This window comes from Myotis yumanensis, unplaced genomic scaffold, assembly GCF_028538775.1.
Source record: "Myotis yumanensis isolate MYYU_CA2020_CCGP unplaced genomic scaffold, mMyoYum1.0.hap1 SCAF_9, whole genome shotgun sequence".
Lineage (NCBI taxonomy): Eukaryota > Metazoa > Chordata > Mammalia > Chiroptera > Vespertilionidae > Myotis > Myotis yumanensis.
The window spans coordinates 71,369,744-71,393,259 of record NW_027223760.1 but is presented as its reverse complement, the minus strand read 5'-3'; the positions used below and the strand labels follow the sequence as shown (position 1 = coordinate 71,393,259).

Genomic DNA, 23,516 nt, shown 5'->3' with positions numbered 1-23,516 from the left:
AATTGTCCTTTAGCCCTAGCTAGTTTGATCAGTGAATAGAGTGTTGGCCTGCGGACTGAAGGGTCCCAGGCTCGATTCCTGTCAAGGGCACATGCCCAGGTTGCAGACTCGATCCCCAGTGTGGGGCGTGCAGAAGGCAGCCAATCAATGACTCTTTCTCATCATTGATGTTTCTCGCTCTTTCTCTCTCCGTCCCTCCCTAACTCCTTCCCTCTCTGAAATCAGTAAAAAATCTATTTTTTAAACAAATTGTCCTTTAAAAACAATTAAATACAAGCAATATACAAAACTGTAAGTTTATTCTATTCAACTGTCATTCTATATATCTTTAAAATGCTGGAAACTTGGACATAATAACAGATAACAATTACAATTAAAAAAATATTTTTTCTTCCTCTTGGTAACAACTAGTTGGTAGATGTTTTCTTTTACTTTTCTTTATGTTAAATTAATAGGAAATCTTATATTTTAGGTAGATGCTGTTAAATATCTAGCTGCTTTTTTTAAAACCAGAGGTACACCCGGCCAGTGTGGCTCCGTGGTTGAGCGTCAACCCATGAACGAAGAGGTCACCAGTTTGATTCCCGGTCAGGGCGCATACCCGGGTTGGGGGCTCAATTCCCGATTGATGTTTCTCTCTCATCAATGTTTCTATGCCTCTCCCTTCCTTTCTCTCTTAAAATCAATAAAAACATTAAAGCCAGACAAAAAATGGGAAGCAGAAAGCTAATCATTGTGCATTCTTTTAGGTAACTGACTATTTCCAACTATTTTTGAATATTTTTTGAGTATGTACTTAGTAGCACACCCTATTTTATGTAAATATACAATCCTCAATAAACACTACATTTAAGATGTTTTTAAACATCAGTGAAGCCGAAACCGGTTTGGCTCAGTGGATAGAGCGTCGGCCTGTGGACTGAAAGGTCCCAGGTTCGATTCCGGTCAAGGGCATGTACCTGGGTTGCGGGCACATCCCCAGTAGGAGATGTGCAGGAGGCAGCTGATCGATGTTTCTCTCTCATCGATGTTTCTAACTCTCTATCTCTCTCACTTCCTCTCTGTAAAAAATCAATAAAATATATTTAAAAAAAAACAAAAAAAAATCAGTGAAGAGTTTGTCATAAGCCTATTTCAGACAATAGCTTATATTTGTGTGAGTACTGCCTGTCTCTCAAGCCCTCGTGCAGTTTTTGGAACATAAAAGCTATTCTACAAAATATTGGTGAATGAATTAGAGCACCAGGGGTAAAATTGCAGCTCTGGCCTCGTTAATCAAATGAGTTGCCAATCTATACAATTAAATGCTACAAAAACAACTATATGACACCTTCTCCAGAAAAGCATCTCTCTAAAAACACAGACGCTCATCCCCAGGACAAAGACACATCACCACATCTGAAACAGAATCACAGACTCCGAGTTTGATTCAATAGAGAAGAACTCAGTAATTTGCTCACAAAAGGGTAAGAAGACAAGAGGTCATATCTATTGAGACCCTAAGTTGGCAAATAACTTCACTATATCAAAAACTCTATACCCAGGAAACTCACAGTTTAAAAATCCAGTTGATACTTAATAAAATCATAAATTCATTAGAGTCAAATAATTGTGCCTTAAAAAAATAAGAAAAGAGAAAACCAATGTAATAAGCAGAAAAGATGTAAGCTTATATCACAGTATGTGTAACTAGAGGAACAACAATTCAATACAATCCAAACAATTAGCACAAAACTTTCACATCTTACATGTGAATCAAAAAAACTGGTTTATCCAACTGGCAAGTAAAATATATACAAAATACACTGAGAATAAATGACAACCTTTAAAAAAATAATATAAAAGGAAATACCATGAGATGACTGGTAAATCTGAGGTCCAAGAAAGAATAAATGTCTTCACAAAACCTGCTATCCAGAATAGACCTAGAAACCAAGTGAACATAGGAATATTGAGCTGTTTTTAAATGGCATAAAATTATAGGTACTTTTGTCAAACATGGCACCTAAAACCGAAGGGACTCACACAAATATAGCAGCTAATTCTTAAGGAAATAAATTTGTTCTTTACTTTTTTATACATATAAATATAAACACAACTAAAGGCAACAATTAAAGCTGGAAAAAAACCCCAAACTAAAAGCAAACTGGGAAAATACAATATTAAAAACAGATTTAGCAAAACAATGGCAACAATACCAAAACAAACAAAACCCTAAAGTAGGAAAAACAAGATAAAAGGCAAGGAAAAGCCATTAAATTAGCAAACACTCTTATCAAAAAAACTGGATAATTAAAGCTGCTTTTAAGACTAGGTTAAAAAGTTCAGAAAACAAAAAGTACTACTGAAAAGATGAATATGATACTCAAAGGCAGACAGGATGAAAATACGAGGAAATTTTTCCTCCAACATTACAAATAAAAGTGCCCAATCTAAAATAATCTCTTTGAGGAAAGGGTCATTTATTATTACCTTTCTATCCTTTATAAGAACTTTACACAATGTTTATATTTTCGACATGTATTACTAAGAGAATAAAGAGATGAATTTTGGGCTGAAATTACTAATAGAAATGAATTAAAGAAACTTGAAAGAAATTGTAAGGCATCATAAACCAGAGATTTCATTATAAACTACAGGCCCAGAGCATGAAATTCATGCACGAAATTCCCTAGGCCTGGCCGGCGATCAGGACCAATCTATGGGACAACCAGTGGGGCAATTAGTGGGCCCCTGCCTTGGCTGGTGTGGCGCCACCCGCTCACCAGCTGCTGCCAGTTGCCTCCCACTGCGGAGCGACCAGCAGGGCAATCAGGGGGCCCCCCCCACTGGCAACTGTCTTGGCTGGCCTGGGACCTGCGGGCAGATCCTGCATTGAGCATCTGCCCCCTGGTGGTCAGTGCACGTCATAGCAACGGGTCATTCCACCATTCAGTCGATTTGCATATTAGGCTTCTATTATATAGGAGGATTAGAAATTACACTGCCCCCACATTCATTTAAGATTTTATTTCTAGCAGTTGACTAGGGTATCCTATCTAATAAAAGAATACATGCAAATTAACCATCACTTCACGATAAAGATGGCGGCGCCCACAGCCAATAACGAGGGAACATGCAAATTGATGCAACAAAGATGGTGGTGCTGGCCGCCACGGAGCTGGCGGGAGGCTTGGCTTTCTGGGGCAACCAAGGAAGCCAAGCTGGCCAGAGAGTGGGCAGGAGGCTTGGCTTCCTTGGCTGCCCCAGCCATGGTGGTGGGGGCCAAGGCAGAGGCAGTTAGGGGTGATCAGGCAAGCAGGAGAGGGGAGTTCAGGGCCATCAGGCTGGCAGGGGAGGGCAGCTGAGGGTTGACCAGGCCTGCAGGGGAGGGCAATTAGGGGCGACCAGGCCAGCAGGGGAGGGCAGTTGGGGGCAATCAGGCTGGCAAGGGAGCAGCTAGGTGTCGATCAGGCTGGCAGGCAGAAGTGGTTAGGGGCAATCAGGCAGGCAGGAGAGTGGTTGGGAGCCAGCAATTCCGGATTGTGAGAGGGATCCCAGATTGGAGAGGGTGCAGGCCGGGATGAAGGACACACCCCCTCCCATGCACGAATTTCGTGCACCAGGCCACTAGTAATAAAAATAATACTGATTGATCAAGACCTGTTATCAAGTTACTACCTATGAAACTATGGGCAAGTCATTCCACTATTCTAGGCTTCAACTCAAATGGAGTTAGGTTAGGTTGATAATCTCACAGTTTAAATCTTAGTCCAAGTACATTAACAGATTATTCCTGATCACTGAAACAACAGAATAAGTATCAGATTCTAAAAGGCTTTAAAAAAATTGACAACAGAATCAATTATGTATTTCTCCAACTGGGTTAGTATTAGTATCAGACAGTGCTCCATTAGCATTTACCTGATTGATACTCAAACCTCCCCAACTGAGGTTATAACTGTTTTAACAAATACTGATTGCTTACAATGCTTAATCTTTACAAAGAGCCTTAATCCTTACAAAGAGTATATTTATTATCCCCATTTTATAGATAAGGCAGAGAGGTTAAACTTGTCCAAAGTTCCATAGCTAATAAATAGTACAATCAGGATTTGCTCCCTAGCAGTTTGATTTCAGAGACAAACATTAGTTTGTCTGAAATTAAAATTTGCCAGATAATTAGTCAAATAAATAATCTAGAATTTATACTTCAGGGGGAAAAATTGACAACTGTCTCTCTCAAAAAGAGAAATTAAATAAATATGTAAGAGTCTCACTCCAGAACATCTGGCACACTAAATGAGAGAACATTATCAAAACCCACCTTGTTCCTTTCCCAAACCTGGTCTACTTATAAACATGAATCCATTTCACAACAATGCATTTAAAACACTACCAAAGTAGAGATGCATGGGTTTAAAGTCTAAAATTTGTGCTTAAAATATTTCCGGGATGGTATAAAGCACACAATAAAAGAATAGAGATATTCAAATTCCCCAATCTTTTCACAAACAGATACCTCACTAGTGAATTGAAAGCAACCCATATATTAAGGGAACCATGCTCCAAATTTGAGAGTACCAATGCATGCAGAAGTATATTCAAATCCTTATAAACAGAACTATTTGTTAAGCAAAGACTACCTATCTACCCAGTTACATTTTAACTTGGAAAAAATATTTTTAGCTTGGGTCTCCCTTAAATAACCATTTGGTTCCTGAAAACAAAGAAATTCACCAATTCAACTTACACTAATATTTTCACAGCAAATAAAATCTCTAGAAAAATTTGTCTTCTTGTAGTCAGTGTTAATGTTGGTGGACCTACTTGAAAAATGGAAACCTATATATAAAATTAAATGTTCAAAAAGCACATGTTCATGCACTAACAGAGAGTTTCACAGTTTCACTATCATATTTAGTACAATTCCACCCAACTGTACCATAATGATGAAGAATGTTGATGGTGGGCAGAGCTGTGCCTGTATGGGAGGAGGCATGTGGGAACTCTATACTTTCCATTCAATTCTGAGGTGAACCTAAAATTGCTCTAAAACATAAAGTCCATTAATTTAAAAAATACATGTATGAATATAATATAGTGATCTATTTGTTTGGCATTATTTAAGGGGATACCATTCTTTTTTTTTTTAATCCTCACCTGCAGATATTTTTCCATTGATTTTTTGGAGAGTGGGAGAGAGAGGCAAAGACAGAGAGAAATATTGATATGAGAGAAACACATCGGTTGGTTGCCTCCTACGCACACCCTGACCAGGGCTCGAGCGGGAAGGAGCCTGCAATTGAGATATTGACCGGAATCGAACCTGGTACCCTTCTGTCTGCAGGCCGACACTCTATCCACTGAGCTAAGGCGGGTACCATTCTTTCTATCAGATTTTTTGGGAAGGTATTCTAAACATCAATTTTGCAACTAGCTAAAGTACTTGTATACTCCATCACCACTCTATGATCCTCTCAAATTAAAATATTTAATTTCAATATTATTCAGTTTTTTAATGCATCATTGCTATTTTTTAAACATATTTTTACTTAGTTCAGAGAGGAAGGGAGAGGGAGAGAGAGATAGAAACATCAATGATGAGAGAGAACCATTGATCAACTGTATCCTGCACACCATATATTGGAGATCAAGCCTGCAACCCAGGTACATGCCCTGACCGGGAATTGAATGGTGACCTCCTGGTTCATAGGTCCATGCTCAATCACTGAGCAACGCTGGACCAGGCCCATTGCTATTATTTTTTATTAGTATCTGCCATACCCCAAAGTGTTAGCGATCACTAACCTCTTTTGTAAAATCTAGTAAAATGTGGCCTTTTATACAAGGGGCAATTCAGAGGTTGAAATCTGATTAGATCAGAGTCTACAGGTATAAATGTACGATATCTTTTTCCTACACACATAAAACTGTTTTTAGAATGAGTTTAGTCTTTGTTCATACCAGAGAATAAAACTAACAAAAGCGATTTCATTTTAAAATTTACCTATTCCCTTTTTTCACTTGCCATATGGCCTACAACTATATATCTTAGAATGTACTGCTCAATATACAAATGCAGAAAAAGAATTTTCAAACTTATAATAATCACATAAAATTTACTTTTATGTAAAAAAATTGTGAGCACTTTAAAGCATAATACCACGCATATAAATGGGTTCTGAAATTTCAGGTAAAAAATACTGTTATTGCCCTTTCTGGTTTGGCACAGTGGATAAAGCGTCGGCCTGTGGACTGGAGGGTCCCAAGTTCAATTCCGGCCAATAGCACATGCCCGGTTGTGGGCTTGATCCCCAGTAGGGGGTGTGCAGGAGGAAGCCAATCAATGACTCTCTCATCACTGATGCTTCTCTTCCTTCCTCTCTGAAATCAATAAAAATGTACTTTTTAAAAAAATACCGTTATCTACATGAGTAACTTTTAAATTGTGATCTCAGTAGTCCTGGGAGAGTTGGGGATTGAGATAGTAGGAGAAAACAGTCAGAGGAGTTAACAAAAGAAAATGAGAGACATGTTCTTTTTTTAAGAATATATTTTTATTGATTTCAGAGAGAGAGGGAGAGGGAGAGAAAGATAGAAACATCAATGATGAGAAAGAACCACTGATTGGCTGGCTCCTGCATGCCCCCTATGGGGATCCAGTCAGCAACCTGGGCATGTGCCCTTGACCAGAATTGAACCCAGGACCTATCAGTCCACAGGCTGACACTCTATCCACTGAGCCAAACCAGCCAAGGCAACAACATGTCCTAAAAGGAAAATTCTGAAGCTGCATATTCTATGTGGTAACTACCAAATAAAAACATAACATTAAATGGAATACTACTTAGCAACATAAAAGGAACAAACTACTGATAGATGTAACACATTGGATAAATCTCAAAGAAATTATGCTGAGTAGGAAAAAAAAAACCACTCCCCAAAGGTCATATACTGTATAATTCCATTTATATAACATTCTTGAATGTCGAATTATAAAAAAGGAGAACAGATTAGTGTAGTTATAAGAGGGCAACATCAGGGATTCTTGTAGTGATGAAACTATTCTGTATGTTAATTATGGTAGTGGATACCGAAACCTACAGGTGATACACACACACACACACACACACACACACACACCTAAAAGTTAAAATGGGGACACCTGAACAAAAATGTGTGGATTGTATCAATTTCAATAATTTGGTCATGAGCGCAAAATAGAAACAGAGGCATGAATACATGGTACAGTATGACAGTTATCAGAGGCAAGGGGAGTTGGGAGGCTAGAAGAAAAAAGGCAGAGATTAAGAAAAAAAAAGCGCGCGCGCACACACACATATATGTATATCTATATATGTATATAACACAACACATAAACACATATTCCCTCTAGTAATAGCCAGAGGAAAAGGGGTTGTGGGTAGGTGGATGTGAGCAAAGGGAGAATAAATGGGGACAGAAAGAGACTTTGCTTTGGGAGATAGGCGCATGATGCAGTGTGTAGATGATTTGATTTATTGAGTTGTATCCTTGAAACCTATATGGTTTTGTGAAGCAATGTTACCCCAATAAATTCAATAAAAAATAAAAAAACAAAATATCTGGGCACAGAAAAAAATAATTCTAGTCACGAAACTGTATTACAGCTTTACAAGATGCTATCATCATTGAGGAAAACTGGGTAAAGGGTACATAGAATTTCTCTGTATTATTTCTTACAACTGCATGTGAATCTATAATTACCTCAAAAATACACATTTAATTTTCTTAATTTTATAAACTGCATTAAAATGGTGACCTTCAAACTTTGAGTATTGACAGAAACTTTCCTACAGATCAAATTGTACACAGAAATCTAAGCATCTATTTTGTTCTAGAATGAAAAAAATTGTTTTAATCTCCTATAGTTTTCTCAGTGATTGCTAGTGTCAACTTGATGTGTTGTGTTAAGGAGGCCACAGCCAGGTATAATGAGAGGAAGGCCACAAGTAATGTCTGCTAATGGGCACAGTAGGCATTTGTTCCTCATATTTGCTATGACATATTTTTCTGTCTGTGGTTAAACAGGGTTGTAAGGGTATGTTCCTGCTTGTGTATCAGTATATTATCCACATACCAGTTAAGTTGCATGAAAACCCTAAGGCTTTCTGGAGAATAGTTTGAAACATCACAGGCTAAAAGAAAATAATTACTGACTCAAAATGTAACATAAGAAATTAATTTCATTTGTAAATTCCATTTGTCCAAAGGAAGAAAACAATACTCTTCCAAAAAGAAGTGTTAAAGTCTGTTGTAATTAAAAATCAAACATAACAACAAAGCTCATGCATTTCTTTTAATCACACGTATCGATACATAAATTACATTTTTATTGATTTTTTTTTTGAGAGATAGATAGAAACATCAATAATAAACATCAATCAGCTGCCTCCTGCATGCCACCTACTGGGGATGGAGCCCACAGCACATAAACCGAGCACACAGACCGGGAAATGAACCAGAGGGAACAACGCTCAATCCACTGAGCCCCACCAGGAGGGCATCGCATATATATTTTATATACTAGTAGATTATTAAGTTGGTTCATTCTTGTTTTTATTTTTTGTTTTGTTAATCCTCACCCGAGGATATTTTTTTTCTATTGATTTTTAGAGAGAGTAGGAGGGAAGGGGAGAGACAGAGAACAAGAAACATCGATTGGTTCCTACCACAAGCGCCAACTGGGCTTCAGTCCTTAGGCCAATGCTCTATCCACTGAACCAAACCAGCTAGGGCTTGCTTTATTTATTCTTTTAGCATTCAAATAAGAATTCCATCAGATAAGGCATCCTTTTCTTTTTTAGAGAGGAAAGGAGAGGGATAGAGAGATAAACATCGAAGATAGACAAACATACATCGGCTGGTCCTGCACACCCCCTACTGGGGATCAGCCTGCAACCTGCGCAACCTCTTCGTTCATGAGTCGATGCTAAACCACTGAGCAACACCGGCCAGGCATATCACTTTTTGAATCATTTCTTTTATAATAGAGCCTAGTTTGTGTGGCTCAGTTGGTTGAGCATCATCCCAAGCATCCAGAGATCTCAGGTTCCATTCTGGGTAGGGCACATGACTGGGTTACAGGGTCCATCCCCCAGTATGGGCGGTGTAGGAGGCAGCTGATGTTTCTCACACTAATGCTTCTCTCTCCCTAAAATCAATAAAAACACATTTTAAATAATAAAAATAATGGGCACCAACTCCAATTAACAGGAATTGAACAAACCTTTCTGATCCATCTACATTTTATCTCAGACCGAGTCTACCAGAATAATACAAGAAGTGTTCAAGTCTGTTGTAATTCTCTCTATTTTCACTTGACCTTTAAACCAGTGGTTCTCAAACACAGATCCACAAACTGCTACTTTTCATATATCTGGGGTTGGCAGCTGAAAATGACATATTCCTGCCTTAGGTGGTTTGGCTCAGTGGACAGAGCGTCAGCCTGACCCAGGTTCGATTCCAGTCAAGGGCACATGCCTGGGTTGCAGGCTTGATCCCCAGTAGGGGGCGTGCAGGAGGCAGCTGATCAATGATTCTCATCATTGATGTTTCTATCTCTTTCCCTCTGCCTTCCTCTCTGAAATCAATAGATATAAAAGAAAATGACATATTCTTAAGCCTCACCCCAGAGATACTGATTTAGTAGGTCTGGGCTGTGACCCAGATGTCTTATCTCAAAAAAAAAGAAGGGGGGGGGGGGGGGAGTAGGAGAGGACATTGACTCCAGTGCTCTATTCTAGAACAATTACTTAAACATTAAACAAAATATACTTCAAAACCTCTCTAGTTTCCTAACTTTGATCTCTTCAAAAAAGCATAGTAGCTCACAGTACTTACAGTCAAGTTCCTAATCTTGGAACTTACCAGGTTACCTTATTCCATACTAATTTTCCAATATATAAATTATGCCAGTCTCTTTCCTATTGTTGGCATATCCTTGCTCATCCCCTTCAAATTTTATAAAGTTATTTTTCTTTATTTATATCCATCCCACCAAATAAGTATCTCATTAAATCTTCAAGGATCACTTAAATACCAGTGCTTCCTTGAAGCCTTCTCAACTTCCCAACTTTAAACATCTCTATCACAAAACTAGCTTTTGAGGTCGCTAGAAGATCAACCTCCCGAGGACTGTTTCCTCATCTATAAACAAAAATCTGACCAGGTTAACTAAAAAAACTGTTCTAGCTGTAAAACTTATCTCCCTACTAATCTCTTCCCTTTGTAACCTCCAAAAAAATGTATATTTTTAACCACTAGTTTATATTTTGACACATTATTTTGAATCAGCTGTTAGATACATAACTTTCACAATTAAATCATCTACTTCACCCTACAGCAAGCACTAAGATAGTTTACATATTAGCTCTCAAAGCCCATAGTGGCTAAGATACCGCTTAAAAACAAAACAATACAAAACAAAATACCTGCCACTGAAGAATGTTAGTGATTGATTTCCTTCTGGAAACTTTTTTGTTTTTTCTTATTGCTTCTCTTTCCCTTATTATGCTATAATGTGGTTGGCCCTCAAGGCACAATCCTCCCCAATATTACTCTCCATCCATCTTGTGGTTTTTTTTGTTGTGTTTTTAAATCCTTATCCAAGGATATGTTTTTTATTAACTTGAGAGGAAGGGAGAGGGAGGGGGGAGAGAGGAGGGGAAGGGACAGAAGGGCAGGGGAGGGGAGGAGGAAATATCAATGTGAGAGAGAAACATCACATTGGTTGCCTTCCTTACTCGCACCCCCTCTCCCCCCAGACTAGAGATGGAACCTGTAACCTAGGTATGTGCCCTAAAATCAAACTTCAAACTGAATCTTTTCCACACAACTTCTTCCATTCCATTTCTTATTTGGACCCATTAGTACCCCAGTTCCTTTTTTTAAACCTACTTTTTATCTAGTCTCCTATTATATTTGGTTATCCAGTCTTCTGTGCCTTCCCAAGTGTTTCAGATTCATTCTTCCTCAGTTTCCATGGCCCCCACTATCATCTTCATCATCTGAATAATTTCTATCAATAACCCTTCCAGCTTATCACCATTAAGTTCTGAGTACCTTGTCTCTAAATATTATAAGAAATCTTGAGTGTTATTTAAGTACCTCCACCACCACCCAATTATAGCAACTATTCTATTATTTCATATTTATTGAGCATATACTATGTTCTGGATACTGTTCTAGGTGCTAGGGAATGAGCTAATGAAATTAAGCTGCTTGTAAAGCATTTAAATGAGGTAGGCCAGGGCAATCTAATTAATCAAGGGTGGAGCAGTCTTCTTAAGTAACTGCCTTTGATTAATGAGTTCTGTATTGTTATTACCTTGCCTAGAATTAGTCTTTTTTTTTTTTTTTTTTTAAATAAGGATGTTTATTAAGGACATTTCTAGCCAACAGCTAGGGCTCATTCTCTGTTCTACAAGCCATTGTCAGACCTCATACCCATTCAATGTAAATGACATCAGGGAGGCCGGGCCACATGTAGATTCCATTAATCCCACAGTAAGGGGTCCCTCCCATAGCCAGGTATAGCTATTCTTGGGGGATGAAGAGGGTAATCCTTTGATTAAAACATTCCTCTATACCAGTGGTTCTCAACCTTGGCTGCACATTAGAATCACCTGGGAATCTTTTTAAAATCCTGATTTCTGGGCCTCATCCTCCGGAAATTCTGTTTCTTTCTTATGGGGTGGGGCCACAACATTAGTAACAAAGAAACAGAATTTCCAGAGGATGAGGCCCAGAAATAAGGATTTTAAAAAGATTCCCAGGTGATTCTAATGTGCAGCCAAGGTTGAGAACCACTGCTCTATATCCTGCCTCTAATTCCTTCTTACCTTCTAAGACAGCGGTTCTCAACCTATGGGTTGCGACCCCTTTGGAGGTCGAACGACCCTTTCCCAGGGGTCGCCTAAGACCATCGGAAAACACATATATAATTACATATTGTTTTTGTGATTAATCACTATGCTTTAATTATGTTCAATTTGTAAGAATGAAATTGGGGGTCACCACAACATGAGGAACTGTATTAAAGGGTCGCGGCATTAGGAAGGTTGAGAACCACTAGTTTAAACCATTTACTTCTACAGCATTTGTGGGGTTTTTTTAAAAATCCTGGAGCCAGGCATCAAACCCAAAACCTAGGTATGTACCCTGACCAGGAATCAAACCCGCTCCAACCAACTGAGCCACACTAGCCATGGTCTATCGCATGATATTGCACAAAGATCAGTGTTTCCTTATTCAGAAAATCCAAAAATAGTGTCTCAAGAGGAGAGTCAACATGGTTTCTTAGAAAAGTATAAAGCACCATCAGTACCTAAATTTTAATCCTCAACCAACCACTTTCTAACTACACAACCTTGGGAAATTTATTTAACCTCCCTGGGGCTTAGTCTACTTGTAGCATAAAAGGAAAGAGCTGTAACAGTATAAAAATCAGCTGAGACTAAAATACCAATTCAAGACCCCACTAGATGTGATTATGCAGGTGTGGAATGGGGGCCCAAGAATGTTCATTTTTAATAAGCACTCCATGTAAATAATACATGTCCCACAATGAGAAGTATTTAACTAAAAGATCTCAAAAGCCCTGGTTGATATGGCTCAGTTGGTTGAGCATTATCCCATACACCAAAAGGTTGCTGGTTCAATTCCCAGTCAGGCCACATACCCAGGATGCAGTATCGATCCCAGTCGGGGCGCATATGGGAGCAACTGGCCTCTATCACACTAACTAATCTCTCTCTCTCTCTCTCTCTCTCTCTCTCTCTCTCTCAAATCAATAAAAACATTTTTGGGGGGGAAAAATCTCATAAATCAATTCTGACTCTAGTTTTTCCATTTCACTTAACAGGGTGCTACTTTCCATGTCCGAGACACAAGTTCTGGCATAAAAAGAAAATTCTCTACTTCATCATGGGATTTGTTTTTGCACCTTTCACCCAATACTTTAAAAAAAAAGAAACAATGGATGAGATTTGGCAGTCCTACAAACTGAACCTTCATTCTCTTAAGACAGATACAGTTGAATCAACTAAGTTTTATTTTTTAAATAATTTTTATTGATTTCAGAGAGGGAGGGAGGGATAGAAACATCAATGATGAGAGAATCGTTGATTGGCTGCCTCCTGAACACTTCACACTGGGGATGGAGCCCTCAGCCCCAGGAATGTGCCCTTGACTGGAATCGAACCCGGGACCCTTCAGTCTGCAGGCTAACACTCTATCCATTGAGACAAAACAGCTAGGGCGATTCAACTAGTTTTAAACCAATTTAAGCACCTACATAATGCTAAGAATCTACTGTATCATCTCATAATACTCACTATTCTGAAATATGCTTATCTTAATTTTCTCACAAAAACATCTTTAAATTTGTTTTCCCCACTTCAGACAGGTAACAAGGTCATAACAAGGTTTAAGGGAGGCACATCTCACAGAAGAGCATAAATACCCAATCATCACATTTATGAACTGCAGAAGAATCCATTTTAAATTTGAGAGACTATAATCTCTACTCTACAAGTATTCACAATTCTCAAAATTTTCTTCTCCCAGTCTCTGAAAATTTCCAAAGAAATTAAATTAATAATTTTTATTCAATATGTTACCCAGGGCCTGAATCAGTATAAAATTCAAATTATCATCCAAATTAACTACTAATACTTTGCTACTAATGAAAGAAATGTCCCAAATTGATGACAGTATCATTATAACATAATTAAAATCTAAATGAGTGTTTTCCCTGTTTCTTGTCCCTTTCTTGTCCTTTTCTCCAATGGGTATGTATTTCTTTATATACAAGTTCCAATAAACATACAATGCTTTGTCCTAAGTAAGAGTAATAGATGTTTGATGCTCTGCTGTATTCAAAGTATCACCTTAACAACCCCTTTTTAAAAAGTAATGTCTTGCATATATATTAAAAACAAAAAACAAACAAACAAACAAACAAAAAACACCTGTCTCGCCCTAGCCAGTTTGGTTCAGTGGATAGAGTGTCGGCCCTCAGACAGAAGCTTCCTGGGTTCGACTTCGGTCAAGGGCATGTACCACGGTTGCAGGCTTGATCCCTGGCCCTGGTCAGAGCGTGTGCAGGAGGCAACCAACTGATGTGTCTCTCTCACATCACTGTTTCTCCCCGTCCTTTCCACTCTCTCTAAAAAAAAAAAAATTAATGGAAAATTATCCTCAGGTGAGGAGTAACAAAACAAACAAAAAACACTTGTCTCAATCATTTCAGAAAAGTGTATTTTATTTCAAAAAAATTACCTTAAGATTTTAATGAAGGAAGGGGAATAGCACCAGAATTAAAATACTTATTTTCAGCTTTGTCTAAAAAGTCAAACTACTAGCATTAGTAGCAAATCATAAATTTAAACAAGTGTAACTCAGGGCTCATTTAGCAGTAATTCTGAAAACTAAATGAGGAATTAGAACTACATCATTAAAAAAATAATTTAACAGTCTAAATACTTAATTTCTGTGTTCTGGATTGCAAATAAGACCAGCATTCAAGAAACTATTCTAAATCCCACTTGTGTAGAAAGCTATGCAGAAATACTATTTGATACTATCTAAATTATCAATACTTCTCCCCCCCTCAAATTTTCTTTTATTTGTTGTGATTACACAAGCGACCCATATGCATTACAGAAAAAAACAGAAGAGAAAAGAAAGTAAAACTTCCACAATTCCAATTACCTGGAAAGAAACCACTGCAAAAACCCCGTTCTATTCACAATCACCACAGCAAAAATTTATTCAGGGAAGAATCATCAATAGATGCTAAGTCTCAGAGAGAACGGTCTGATGAGGAACAGAATATTTACACAATTTCAAAATCTCTCTCCACAAGTTACTTAACCATGACAAAATGACAAACACTAACTATACAATGGAGAAACTACTTAACACCTTAACTAAGCAATTAAAATAAACTTCCTGGTTAAGGTGTAAAAAAAAAAGGCATCAAGTGTCTCCAGATGATAGAAAAACACATATTATCTAGTATTCCAGTCAAAAATGCAAAATCTGAATCTAATCATGAAGAAATCTTAAACAAACCCAAAATGAGGGGCATTGTATAAATAACTAGTCTGCCAATGTTACAAAAGATAAAGACTGAGGAACTCTTCCAGATTAGAGACTAGAGACCTGAGAATTAAATACAACCTGTGATCCTGGAGTGGCTAGTCACGCAGTGGTCGGCAAACTGCAGCTCGCGAGCCACATGCGGCTCTTTGGCCCCTTGAGTGTGGCTCTTCCACAAAATACCGACTTCTGCACGTGGGCCATGAAGTTTCAATCGCACTGTACATGCACGCCCGCACGTGGTATTTTGTGAAAGAGCCACATTCAAGGTGCCAAAGAGCCGAATGTGGCTCGTGAGCCGCAGTTTGCCGACCACTGGCCGCTAGTGTATCAGGGAAAGAAAAAAAAAGCTAATAAAGAGTATAATTGGGACAACTGATGAAAACGGACTATGGACAATATTAAAATGTTGTAGTTTAAATACTACATCAATGCTAAATTTCCTGAATATAACCACTCTGGTTACCTAAAGAAAAGATATTTGTTCTTAGGAAATGGATACAGTACTTAAGTGTTAAAGATTGTAAGAGGGCATGATATGTGCAATATACTCTCAAATGGCTCAGAAAAAATTTACATATGCATACATATATATATATATATACATACACATATACATATATGAGAGAGAATAATAAAGCAAATATGACAAAATGTTAAAAATCAGAAGATCTGTAAGGGTATAAAGAAGTTTTGTACTATTCATGTAACTTTTCTATAAGTTTAAAATTATTTCAAAATGAAAAATTAAAACAAAAAAACTGGGTTATTTTAAAATCATTCCGTGAGTGTGTGTGTGTGTGTGTGTGTGTACACTAGAGGCCCAGTGCATGAAAATTCGTGCAAGAGTAGACCTCCCACTTCCAGCACCAGCTTCCCTCCAGCACCTGGGACCCAGGCTGGCTTTCCCCAGCCCCGGCTTCATCAGGAAGGACCTCCGGAATGACGCCCGGTCTAATTAGCATATTACCCTTTTATTATTATAGAAGATTCATTCATTGGTTTGATTTCAATTAGTTTTCGGAGGCCCTCTCAAATACATCTGTGAAAAAAAGGCAATTGTTTTCAGATGAATTAGAAGTGTCCCTCTCTTGCTCTCCACCCTCCACACACACACAACATAAATACTCACCCTACCCCATCCAGTCACAGCTAATTAGAAGGATCAAGGTGGAGAATAGTGGCTCTCTGACCCCTTCTCAATTCCTGTGAGGCCCAATTGTACTTTCCTTAAATAAGTTCTGTGAGAATTCCCTATAGCTTTGTAACAAATCTTTTATTTAAGCTAGTTGGGGCTGATTTCTTTTCCTTATAGCCAAACAAACCCTGAAACAACAGGCTTTTGAAAAGTAGAAATAAATGGTGCAAGACAAACAATTAAATTAATCTTTTGTCTGTGCTTCAAAAATATTATTTTTTTGTATTGGGGATAAATGGTGATGGAAGGAGACTAGACTTTGGGTGATGAGCACACAATACAATATAAAGATGATGTGTTATAAAACTACACTTGAAACCTATATAAATTTTTTTTTAATATATTTTATTGATTTTTTACAGAGAAGAAGGAAGAGGGACAGAGAGTTAGAAACATCGATGAGAGAGATCGATCAGCTGCCTCCTGCACACCCCCCACTGGGGATGTGCCTGCAACCAAGGTACATGCCCTTGACCGGAATCGAACCTGGGACCCTTGAGTCCGCAGGCCGACGCTCTATCCACTGAGCCAAACCGGTTCGGCAAAACCTATATAAATTTTATTAACCAGTCACTCCAATAAATTCAAAAATATTGTTTTAGTGGGGGCTTAATGGTAAGATGTAATAAGGCTGTGTCAATTCAACCAATTATACACCTTTAAAAGAGAAGCAGAAAAGCAAACATGGAACAATCTTATTTTCTGGAGAAGAGTATGTAGCAGATTAAATCAGACCATCCCCCCAATTAATTTATGACTGCTGAAGCACAGTCCCACCAGTCACATCAAGAATCTTCTATCTTGCCGAAACCGGTTTGGCTCAGTGGATAGAGCGTCGGCCTGCGGACTGAAGGGTCCCAGGTTCGATTCCGGTCAGGGGCATGTGCCTGGGTTGCGGGCACATCCCCAGTAGGAGATGTGCAGGAGGCAGCTGGTCGATGTTTCTCTCTCATCGATGTTTCTGACTCTCTATCTCTCTCTCCCTTCCTCTCTGTAAAAAATCAATAAAATATATTAAAAAAAAAAAAAAAAAGAATCTTCTATCTTTTGCCACACTATTGAAAAGGAAATGGGTTTTCAAATTTTGTACTGTCTTTCTTTAAACAACATATAAAGCAGCATAAAAGAAATTCAAGAGGTCTCTCTCAAAAAATAGAAACTACTAAATTTCATTATTATTCTGAAGTAGGAAAAACAATATCAGAAGATTTTATCTTTCTCATATGTAGTCTCCTGATATGTGAATTTCTGAAAAAACAAAACTGTTTTTTTTTTTCCTGATAATTATCCTAAGTGATAATGGTTAATTCTTTTAACCAACCATTCCTCATTTTTTTTTTTTTTTGCTAAAAACCATTATTGATAATAGGCTTTACCTTACCCTTGGACCAACAGTGAAAAAAATGGAAATCAAGGAAAATTCTGTTTGTTTTTAAATAAAAAAAATGTCTTAAATATCTTTTGAAAACAAGTCAACATAGATTAAAATTTTTATAAATTTTCTGGCCTCAGATAAAATGTTAGATAACGTAATTATGTGAACTTACTTTAAAATTATCTTATAGATACTACAAACCAAAACTAACTCAATCCCACTAATATATTACTTTGCTTTTTGCCACCGGCTCAGACCTTAAATGCTGCAGCCACATTGGCTATAACACAGGTGTGATTACTCAATATAATCTTTCTCAATAACAAACTTCAGGACCAAGAATGTTTATTACTTTGGATTAACTCTAAATTGAGCAATCATCTAATAGTTGCTAGAAAATTATCTCTCTTCAGTTTAGAATAAAGAAAGCTGCATAATCACTTTGTTTCTCATGTTGATCTGTATGTAGGTCCTTTCTCAAACCCAGATTTCACATTTGAGACAGTTTTAAAATGCAAAAATAAATATTTTAATTAAAAATAATCTGTGACTGACCTGTTATATTCAAAATGACCAACATTACAAACAGTTTAGGTAAATAACCAAATCAGATTTTCGATAAAGCTGTAAAATTCACATAAAATACAAAAATGGCTTTCCTAAACCGTCTAAAAATAAAATTTGATTTATGAGCTGTCCATGAGGAAAAAACAACTGATTTCATATTAAGTGAAACATAGGACTACTGTTCTCTTGACTCTAAGTAAAAAGCATATGTTACCAATGATTAATAAAAACTTTTCATTCTTAAAGACACAAATAAATCTAATTGCTAGCCTGAGTCAACAACATTTGATTTATAAATGTAGCACTTAGCAAAAAAGTTCACAATAACAAAAAAAAAATTTCTTTTGGTTAAGTTCTACCTCTTTATAAAATACTCATTGTTTGATTGCAGTAGCAAAAATTTTAAATACTGTCTAGTTCAATTTTCAACCACAAATATTACTCTTCCATACTAAATAAATATTTAGGTAATACATTATCTTTCACTAATAAAAAAACAAACAAACACGAGACTCCTCTCAACATGTGTACATTGGAAAAGAGACAGTAAAAAAAAAAGACAGTGAGCCACTCCAATTTCAACCCAGCCTAAAAGCTAGCTAACTTTTATACAGCAACATCTCAAATAGTATCCTTTATATTTTGCCAGTAAACACACAAAAATAATTTTATCATAAAGTAAAGTAATTCTATATTCAACATTAAAAAGTAAGTCTCTCTGGATACAAGTATTTAACACTTATTCTAATATATGACATGAAACAGTCCCCTGATCACTGAATATTTGAGATGTAAATGTGTTCACTTAAACAAAAGCTTTAAATTTAACATATAATTGGCACCTACCATCTGCTAAGAATAAATCCTTTGACGATAAAAGCTGTTATACACTATTAAATTTTTTAAATAAATGTAGCATCTTTTAAGAAAATTCCATTCTAATATTTCTTAAGAAGTTTTTAATAGCTCTTCAAAGTCCAATTGGTTTTATACAACATTTTAAACACACAAGGGTAATACACATTAAAGTCCCAGTAGTAACTTCCAGAAAAGCTGAGTTGTTAGGATTTATATAATATACTTTTAAAAATAAAACCATAAGTTTAAAGGTCTGATGCATGAAAGTAGGTACTTAACTCTTAGAAATAAATACCAATTTAATAAGTTATCATTTTGCTAAGATCACTAAGGTATGGATTAAGGGAAATAATTTCTCTTAACTTATTAATTGGCTTTTTTCCTCACTTCCTCATTTTTAAATCCAAGAAGTCTTAAAATTTACTGTGGAATATATGGTAAGCATTCTCTGGCTGGAAGCTGTGAGGTAGACAGGCAAGCCAAAATTGTAAGAGAGTTATCAGAGACCTAAAGAATTAAATGGAAATGAAGAAGCCCTGTAAAAGGTTCTAAACTTAAATTCAGATCAAAGGGATCCTATAACTCACACTGACAACAAAAGGGAAGTATGATCAAAATGTAGTCTCTAAAAATAAAATTTGCTCTCCAATTCCTTATGGTTTTCTATAAACCCAGTTAAACAGATAAACAACTAATCCCTCAACCTCAGCTATCCTAAGAACAAAGACCATTTGACTAGTTTTCCCCCAAGGGACCAAATGTTTCAAAACTCTGGAAACAAAAATTATGCCTAACCTTTTAAAAATCTGCCTCGACAGTCCTAACTTAAAACTTAGTCAACTGGGATGTACAATAATAAAAAACAAACATTGATAACCATGTTATTTATAAAGTAACCACTTAAAATAAAGTATAATATACTTAAAAAAAAAAGCCAGTCTGGCTTTATGGGAACCACACGTCAAAACAAAAAGAGGCAAACAAACAAACAAAACCCAAAGCAATGAAGCAAGCCAGTATGAAGAAACCTATTCAAATGAAGAGTTTTTTTAATAGTAATTTCTAACTTGATATTGTTTGTTTGAAGCTAAATTAAGTCTACATGCTTTATGTGTCTATAAACAAGGTCACTATCAAGAAAAACCTGGGTATATAGACAATGTTTCCTCCTATGGCTACATAAACCAAATCTCCCTAAGAGTATACTGATTTCCTACATTAGATAGTAAGTTAAAAGTACCAACCTTCTTAACCACCGTTATTAATCACTTAGTCTTTCAAACAAATGCACAATCTTTACCCAGGAGTTAAGGATCTGTACTTATATGATCACTCGGCATATTACAAACCCCTCCACAAACTCTCCCACTACCCATCAACATTTCACTTTATAATAAAGTATTTCAGAGATTCTAAGTAAGGTTGATTGCTCAGTCTTCCATGATGAAACTCCCTGTGTCAGTTATTTTTACAATTATTTTGTAGAATAGAAACTTATCAATCTAGTTCAAATATGAATTTTATGATTCTCTTATTCTGTTGTGTAGACTTTAGAGCAGAATTTACAATAGAATAGGAGAATCATGAAAGCGAATATACTCTCCAACCTTTTTAAGTACTGCTGGATTAAAAGACACTCATCTTTTAGTTGCTTCTCAATCAGAATGGTCATTAAATGCCATTAACTGCCCACTCATATCTCACTGCTTAATTCAGGCCAAAAAGATCGACCTCCAACTACAGAGATGAAATCATCATTCACACTTTAAAAAATACAGCTAAATTACACCACTTCATTTTCTGCATCCATCTATAAGATTCTGAAATTAGCACAAAGTGAATTCAAGACCCTATTATGGTGTGGCTTTCATTTAAAGTCTATTAGGAGTGACTAAATTTCACATCCTATAACAGATAAATGGGCACGTTGGGGGGAGGGGGATAATGAACTAAAACCATACTTTTTTACCTACGTAATTATGATAGTGTGCCATAAGACAATATTAAAAGTCAGCAAAGCATGGAGCTTCACTTTATTAAATAAAATACACAATTAACTTAGAAAATTCTTAAGGAATTATTAAATATATGGGGGAAATGGATGCAAAATTTAATAGTGAGAAAAACAAGCATCTCCACACCCTGTGAAGTAACAGGTTTGGGCTTGTTTGTACAACTCCCTAAAAATTAATCTGAGAGAGTACAAAAACCAAAATTCACAAAATTGGTCAAGACTTGGATGGGAAACATTTCACTCTAGATTAAAACACCTAGTCATACAAACCAGGTTGCACTTATACACTTATTCATCATTTCAATTTACTTTAGCATACTGACTAAAAGATGCTTGGATTAAACCGAACAAAGCTATTATTTGTCCCCAAAGAATTTTTTTTTAATGTTTAAAAGAGTACCTAGCTTCACCATTAAAATTTCTAAGGCTACTACCTGAGTGTTATTTTTTTTTTTCCAAAGTAGTGTCACTTTATTTGCCTCTCAGGAAAAACCAATAAAATCAATCAGCTAAAACACAGCATTGTCATTTGCAGTGAAGTCCACATATTCTTGTTAACAGTTTAAGGAAGAAAAAAAGCCCAGTCTTTCCATGTAAACATAATAAGCCTGTAATATGCTGCAGACAAACGCACTGCATGGGGTGTGGAGGACCCGAGCTGATTAGATTACCACAACATCAGCCTGGGGCCGCCATTTTTAGAATCTGTAAAGGACAAAAGAGGGAAATTTCACTTTTTACTTCCCATCTCGGAAATTAAAGGGAAAAACGGGCTATTTTCCAATTAGGCAATGATGTCTCCAGCCTAGAGCTGAATGCACCTCCCTTAATTCTGCCCAGGGTTTCCAGAGCTCCAAATACCTTACAGACAGTCACATCTCCAAAAAGGGGGCCAACGGGAAAAACGGGGTTCCCTCCAACGCTAACTCCAGCGCCTTCTCTCTGAAGGTGCACGGTATCGTTTTGAAGGCGGTGCAGCAGGAACCGACCGCGGCGGAACGCAGGCCGGGGGAAGCGAGCACTCGGGGTTGTTGTTTCTCTCCCTCCTCCCCCGGGCAGCACAGTGAACCGTTTGTTTCTCCTCTGTGCCTGCTGCCAGTGTCTGTGCCAATCCCCGGGTCAAAATAAGCTTTTCTGAAATGGGCCATATTGTGGGTCCTAAGCCTCCGGCGCAGCAGAGGACCGCGATCCTGCCAGAGACGTGGGGGAGGAGACAGCAGGCTGGGGCCCGGGGTGACCACCCCAGGGGCGGGTTTCCCTTCCCCCGCGGAGGGGGAGAAGCTGTCTCCTTCCCCCACAAAGGAAGCTAGAGACCCAGGCCGTTCGCTCCTTAGCCCCTTCCCTGCGGACGACACAATTAGACCGGGGGCTGCCGGGGAAGAGATGGAAGCAAACGAGGCCTAGGAGTCTCAGCACCTGAGCAAGATGCAGTGGAGGGAGGGGAGGCAGGGCCGGCAGCTCCTGGGACCACTGGGACCAAACCCTTCCCTTCCACCAGCCGCAGGCCCCCCTCCCCCGAGCAGCCCTAACCTGCCCGGGAGGAGGGCACCCCTCCCTCACTCCCGCTCGCAGGGGGTTTAACTGCCAGTTTCCCCTTCCCCAGCCCTAAAACCCGCCATAATGCTCCTTTCCTAGGGACAGGGAGGAGAAAGGATGAATTCTGTCCCCAAAAAGCAGCGTCCGGCCCCAACCAAGGTACCAAGAGTCAGCGTCCACTGCCCCCCACCGAAGGACTGAGAGGCGAGGACCCCCGGTCCCCCCCGAAACACGTCCCCCCACCCCGCAAGCCCCGTGAGCTCCCAGAGAGACGACAGGCACTGACCTGTGATGTTCACACACCAGACACCGGAGCCCCGTTATTTGTTCGACCCCCCAAGGAGTCTCTCCACACCGTCACGGTCAGACGACCCCCCGACAGCAGCCACTGCGGACACAGGACCCGGCTCCACACACCCCCTCCCCACACAGCAGCGCGCAGCCTCTTCGGCAACCGAGGTCCAGGGGAGGGGGCACGCAGTCCGTCCACTGGAACGCGGAGGCGACGGCGAGGCTGCTCCGAGTGTCTATGGCCCCTCTGCTGCCGCTCCCGAACTCAGACGCGGTTTCCGACCGGGCCCCCTGCGCTCGCTCAGTGTCACTGCCTCTGGCTCTGGGAAAATGGCGGACACGGCGGCGGCGGCCGCGGCGGCGGCGGCGGCGGCGGCGGCGTCCGCGGCGTCCAGTGCACGGGGCTTGCCCGCCCCGCTCCGCAGGGGCAGAGGGGGAGGGGACGAGCTGCCAGCCGCCATTTTGCTTGTGGGCTGCCACCCTCCGCTGTTCCCTCTCCAGAGGCTCCAAGACAGGCACCTGGAGGCCGAGAGGGGGACAGGATCTCCGTC

At 38.7% G+C, this 23,516-nt stretch overlaps 1 protein-coding gene and 1 non-coding gene across 4 annotated transcripts in view; both read right to left on the bottom strand.

The window, feature by feature from the left end:
* Positions 1-23,311, bottom strand: part of KMT2E (lysine methyltransferase 2E (inactive)) — an 84,256-nt gene extending 60,945 nt beyond the window's left edge. For 2 of the 3 annotated variants that reach the window (XM_070424605.1, XM_070424607.1), the window contains exons 1-2: positions 22,961-23,311; positions 1,853-1,925 (exon numbers count right to left, since the gene is read on the bottom strand). The gene's annotated coding sequence lies outside the window, so the exon portion shown is untranslated. The remainder of the gene's footprint in view (positions 1-1,852; positions 1,926-22,960) is intronic. The other variant, XM_070424606.1, reaches the window with a different exon arrangement.
* Positions 13,420-13,518, bottom strand: LOC139017137 (small nucleolar RNA U13). Its single transcript, XR_011472802.1, has one exon. It is a non-coding gene; the product is annotated as a small nucleolar RNA U13 (small nucleolar RNA).
* Positions 23,312-23,516: the final 205 nt, after the last annotated feature.